The sequence below is a fragment of the Asparagus officinalis genome, chromosome 8 (assembly GCF_001876935.1).
Source record: "Asparagus officinalis chromosome 8, Aspof.V1, whole genome shotgun sequence".
NCBI lineage: Eukaryota > Viridiplantae > Streptophyta > Magnoliopsida > Asparagales > Asparagaceae > Asparagus > Asparagus officinalis.
Window position 1 is genome coordinate 8,527,415 of NC_033801.1, and position 6,549 is coordinate 8,533,963.

Consider the following 6,549-nt stretch of genomic DNA (forward strand, 5'->3'; position numbering starts at 1 on the left):
AACACGTTTTTTGACGGTTTTTTGGCTTCATAACTACTTGAGATCAACCATAAACGTGGGGAGATAGTTACAAACTGAAAAGAAGCCCACTAACCTCATAAAAAGATGGTATTTAAGTAGTGGGATGGCGGTTACAAAAGGGGAGTGCATTTTTAGAGCAATTCGAAGAGCATCGAGCATTTATCGAGCGAATTGGAGCAGAGAGAACAGAGAGAACAGTGAAATTTGAACTCTTTGTGTGATTTCTTGAGATTCGAGCTTTGACTTAATCTTAAGAAGAACGACTATCTTACTTTGATAAGATATCGTTTCAAATTCTCACTTCGATAAACGAAGGAAGAATCATTAAACCCCTCATCGATTCAATCAGAATCTATGATTTGGTGGTCCACGAGTCAAAGCGCTCCCGGCACCGGCAAAGATCCCACGAAAACAGTGATCCAAACAACGATCCTGTGTTTGTTTCTAAGAAGTTATAATTTTCATTTTGTTGTGTAAAAGATGTCTTATAAAAAGACTATTTCTTTGAATTTATTGTAATCGATTGAAGATATAATGAATTCCACAGCAAGAGCAACTTTTGACGCAAACAAACTGGCGACCACAGTGGGAGCCAACGGTCTCGCTGCCGAGACCGTCATGTCGCATCCGATCAAGATACTGGTTGAGTCCATGGTTGAATACGAATTCGACCAAACCAAGTTTGAGGAATATCTCTCATCATCCTCTTCAAGATCTTCATTGTCTCGCAAGTATAAGAGGATCTCACAATTGAGGAAGACTTACATGCCAAAGAAGGCACAAAATGAAGACTCTCGCCTGATTGTTGCTGAGGATTTTACGCGCAACACCTCTACTCACAATGACTCTTATCTAGTTAAAGAGTCATCGAATCAAAGCCCACCGGCACTGACGAAGAGGGCTCGTCAGAGACAACGTCAGCGCCGCGCTCGTCAAATAGCTAAGGCCTTGGAACAACCCGACGGAGTTTGTTATCATGCGGACTTAGAGTCGAGGAGGCATCGAGTGGTTCAGTTGTCTTAACGACCAATCATTCATGTCTCTGCTAAACTCACGACGGAGGAATGGACTATTGTCAAAAGGACTCGTTCGACCCTCAAAGAACGCATACAAAAACGTCGTGCAAACGCTGTTCATGCCCATCCTCTCTTACAACAAAGACAAGAAGGAAACAAAGAAACGGTGGCCAAAGAATCACCAAAACTCTGCAAAGTTTGGATTCCAAAGTCTGGAGTTGTGCAAAATCAGCATTCGGAGCCCGTTAAGACTCCATACCCGCAAGGGGGTGGTTCTAAACGTGTGACTCTTGACATAACCTTGGATCGCTCAGAGGCGACGACAAGTCATCCTGAGTATGCCAATAAGGCTTTACACCCACAGAAGAAGACGTGTTCGCTACTTTAAAGCCATTCCGTCGAAAGTTTCTGTGTTCCAGAGACTTTCTACTGAAATGTCGAAGCCTAAGCCGAGACATTTCCGCAAGAGAAAATCAGCTGCCCAAGATTATGAATTCCCTGAAGTCACCATCAACGTGGCTGATAAAAAAAAGTCTAAGCGGCATTCAAGTGACTCAAATCCGGATTTTTCCCCGAGAGGAAAAGTCAATCCAAGAATTGCTCAAAGGATGTCTCGACTCCAATTAGGAGCCATCAGACGCAGAGATTACAAGAGAATGCAAGAAGGAATGTCCTCGGAGGATGAATTCTCGGATACTTGTTCTGCAATCGCTTCTGATGATACAATGTCTAGCGTAGGGCAAACCAGGGAAGTACTCACAATCACCTCTGATCAGTTCGCTCAAATACTTCAGGAAGCTCTAGCCAAACAACGCGAGGAAATTAGAGCTGAAATGAAGACAGAGATGGAGTTGGCTATCCAACAAATGAGAGAATTGCTAGCTCAACGATCTCAACCTCCTGAATCCAGCTAGCGAGCTGAATCCAGCCACAACATTCAGAATGTTATAGATGACAGTGATCCAGAAGTGGATGAAGTCGTTATGGCTGATACACCTCCTAATGACAATAACACTGGGGGTGGTTTAACAGATCCTCCTAATAACAACATTGGGGGGTGGTTCAATTGCACCGCTTAGTAACACTGGGGGTGGCCCAATTATTTCTGCTCGACATCACTCAGAGAGAGATGAAGATGAGGACAAGAAAATGCAAGAGCTTGAAAACAAAATCAACGCTTTGATGACGGCTCAAGAAGTAAAAAAGACGGGTATTCCATGTCCCTATCCAAGAGAATGGGATTCAATACCGTATCCGTCAAAATTCAATCTGATTAACTTCACACCGTTTGACGGGAAGAGCGCGCCTACTCAGCATTTTATTTATTTCAAGTCTTATTTGGGCATGATCTCTGGAAATGAGGCTTTAATGGTCCGGTCATTCGTTGGCACCCTTCGTGGGCCCGCCTTCGATTGGTACCGACGGCTCAAGCCAGGGAGCATCAATTGCTGGGATGACATGGAAAGTTTGTTCCTCAGCAACTAAAAACAAAAATACGGAGAGTCAGTCGACAATTTTGTTAAGCGCTTCCGTAACAAGGCAATGAATTGCAGAGATCCTGTTACAGAGGAGTTCATCCTGCAAACATGCCACGATAATCTCTCCATCGATGTCCTGGAAACCCTGGGGGTCGTACCATCCAAAACTTGGAAAGATTTGAAAATGCGCGGCGAACAGGCTGAATACTTTCTTAAAAGAAAGAAAGCTGAGAAAAGCCAACCGATGACATCTACAATCGCTGTGAACGCGACTCTCGATCCGAGGTTCCAAAAGGAGTATTCTTTCCAAGATGATGAAGCTCCAGCCATATTGGAATACCTCATCGCTAATGACAAAATTGAGTTGCTACCTATTAAAGATCAGGAGGGAGCTAAAAGGATTACGGATCCAAACTACTGTGCGTACCACAGAAGGGTTCTTCATCCCACTGAGATTTGCTTCGGACTCAAAAACAAAATCCAAGCCCTAATTGACACCGGCGTCATAATGGCAAAACAAGCCGATTAAAGACGACAATACTCCATTGGATACACGAGTATAAACTGTTTCCCCATAACTCCAGTGGGTGCATGAGTATAAACTGTTTCCCCACACTCCAAAGAGTATATGAGTATAAACTGCTTCTCGGTCATCCAACTAAGTACAATGCTAAACCCGGTTTCGCAAAGGAAGCTGGGGGTGGATGATTTATGTAACGGGAAGTTCCTGGAGAATCTTATATTCTTAAGGATAACCCGAACATACGACTGAGGATAACGTACTCCTCGTTACACCCGGTTTTGCAAAGAAAACTAGGGGTGGATAATTCATGTAACGGGAATTTCCCGAAAGAATGCTATATGTAATTTTCTTAGGGATAACCCGATCATTACAAACAAAGTGATAAACACTACATCCCCACGGTGATTTCTGAATACTCTTTTGCTGAGATAAGATTCGATCACTTCGTTGAATCAATCTTCGTCTCAAATTCCCATTTGGTCAAACCTTTAAACAGTTAGGACCAAAGCCAAAGTCCCCTCTCGATTCCTTCCATGAACGAGAGGTCCACAAATTGAACGATCAAACCTTTAAACAGTTAGGATCGTCTCAAAACCCCTATTTGGTCAAACCTTTAAACAGTTAGGACCAAAACCAAAATCCCCTCTCGATTCCTTCTATGAACGAGAGGTCCACAAATTGAACGATCAAATATTTAAACAGTTAGGATCGTCTCAAATTCCCATTTGGTCAAACATTTAAACAGTTAGGACCAAAGCCAAAATCCCCTCTCGATTCCTTCCATGAACAAGAGGTCCACAAATTGAACGATCAAACCTTTAAACAGTTAGGATCGTCTCTTAAACTCCCACTTGGTCAAACCTTACTACAGTTAGGACCACAACCACAATCTCCTTTCGATTCACATTGTTATCGAAAGGTCCACTTTTGAATTGGATAATCAAACCTTATGACAGTTAGGATTATTCAAACCAATCCAGATCCTCTAAGTGGAGATCTCATTTTGAGTTTCCTTTACACCAGGAGATAGAATATAAAATTCTTACTCTCCGATTTCGGGTTTATCTCTACCAACAAACAAGAGACCAGGAGATAGAATATAAAATTCTTCCTCTCCGATTTTGGGTTTATCTCTACCAACAAACAAGAGACCAGGAGATAGAATATAAAATTCTTCCTCTCCATCATTGAGTTCATCTCTACCAACAAACAAGAGACTAGGAGATAGAATATAAAATTCTTCCTAACCATCATTGGGTTCATCTCTACCAACAAAAAAGAGATCATATTACTCCAATAGGTACACGAGTCTAAACTGTTTCCCTACCTTCAACAGGAAGTTTCTGGAGAATATTAATCTGAATATTCTTAAGGATAACCTGGTGAGCTCTCAATGGATGTATTAATTCAGTGACAAAAGCTGAACCCACAAGAACAAGTACCAGCTTCGATTCAAGATCTCAACAACGGTGAAGCGATAAACGCGATGTCGGGAGAACATTAGCTATTCTACAAAGAACTGAATAGACTAAAAGAAGAAGAGATCAAGCGTGGAAGCCATTTACAAATCCTTCTACACGATCTACTCAACCAAGCATTGAAGTGATCGCAAGTAAGACCTATCTTATCCAAAGCATCCCAGAACTCCTCTATAAAAGATTAAGTCTGGAATACTTTGGAGGGGGTATCTGTAGGCGTCAAAAAATACTGAGAGATATCCAAACACAGCTCAAAAGGAAGTCATCCAAAATGTCAAAAAGAACACAAATATAGACTGTCTCGTACGCGAGACAGCCTTTACTGTCTCGCACGCGAGACAGACTTGACTGTCTCGCCGTGCGAGACAGTCTTTACTGTCTCGCGGGCGAGACAGACTTTTACTGTCTCGCCCACTCGCGAGATCAGTCTTCAACTGTCTCGCCGTGGCGAGACAGTTTTAACTCTGTCTCGCTGTGCGAGACAGAATTTTACTGTTGCCGGAGACAACTCTCAGATGGTCAAAACCGGCCTTTGTAACTGCCCTACACGTGCCACTAACGTTCAAGGACGGTGGGAATACGTCGTGGCGCCGAGAATCACGTTGTATATACTGTGCCAAAATAACGGAGTTTAAAGGTGGGAGTAGCAGTTAAAACGAAAACTGCCTGACGGATTACTGTTTCCGGGACGAAAGTTCCGGGCGTTTACTGTCTCGGCGGCGAGACAGCAAATGCTGTCTCGCGAGCTTGTTTTCCACCAACTGTTCCTAGGGGCTATAAATACCCCCCGAAGGCCATTTTTTAGAGGGGTTGATCATTCTTGAGCACTTGGGAGCAGAGAGAGCAGAATTCCTGAGCTTCTGGCAATCCCTTGAGATTCGAGCTTTGACTTGATCTTAAGAAGAACGACTATCTTACTTTGATAAGATATCGTTTCAAATTCTCACTTCGATAAACGAAGGAAGAATCATTAAACCCCTCATCGATTCAATCAGAATCTATGATTTGGTGGTCCACGAGTCAAAGCGCTCCCGGCACAGGCAAAGATCCCACGCAAACAGCGATCCAAACAACGATCCTGCGTTTGTTTCTAAGAAGTTGTAATTTTTATTTTGTTGTGTAAAAGAGATCTTATAAAAAGACTATTTCTTTGAATTTATTGTAATCGATCGAAGATATAATGAATTCCACAGCAAGAGCAACTTTTGACGCAAACATTAAAATGGATAAAAATCATAGATTACAGTTTATTAAAATCGTAAAAATGTAAAAATGCAAAAAAATGAACACAAACTATCGAAAACTGTGGGCTATAGTTCGTAAAATCGTGAATGTGTGCATATTAAATTTTAATTTGTTGGAGATGAACAAAATTTGTCCAAAATCATGAGCATAACAAATGTAAATTTTAATGCATACATAATAAATTTGCATTCGTTAGAATCGATAAAACATTAACAAAATTCTTAGGTTATAGGTCATTAATATCAGAAAATTTGACCTGCATGTAATAAATTTGCATTTGCTGGAAACAATAAAAAATAGTAAAAATCTGGAGCTTAACTCATGAAAATCGTAAATTTTGTTTGTACATGTAATAAATTTGCATCCATTCGAAACAAACAAAAATAGTCAAAATCTCATGTTGTAGTTCATGAAAATTATAAATTTACAAATTTTGATATATACATATAACAAATTTGCAATCGTTCCAACGAACCAAAATTGATAAAAGTCTCAGGTCGATAGTGAAATCACAAATTTTAACGTATACATAATAAGTTTTAATTCATTTAAAACGAACCAAATTTGACAAAAATCGTGAATTATAGTTCATGAAATCGTGAATTTTACAATACGTGATGAATTTATATTCACTTGAAATGAACAAAAATTGTTAAAATTCATGGATTACAGTCCATGAAAATTGAGAATTTTTGAATTCCAAATAAGAAATTTGTTTTAGTTGGAAACGAATAAAATTTGTCAAAATTTATGAATTGTAGCTCTTGAAACATAGTAAATTTTCAAGT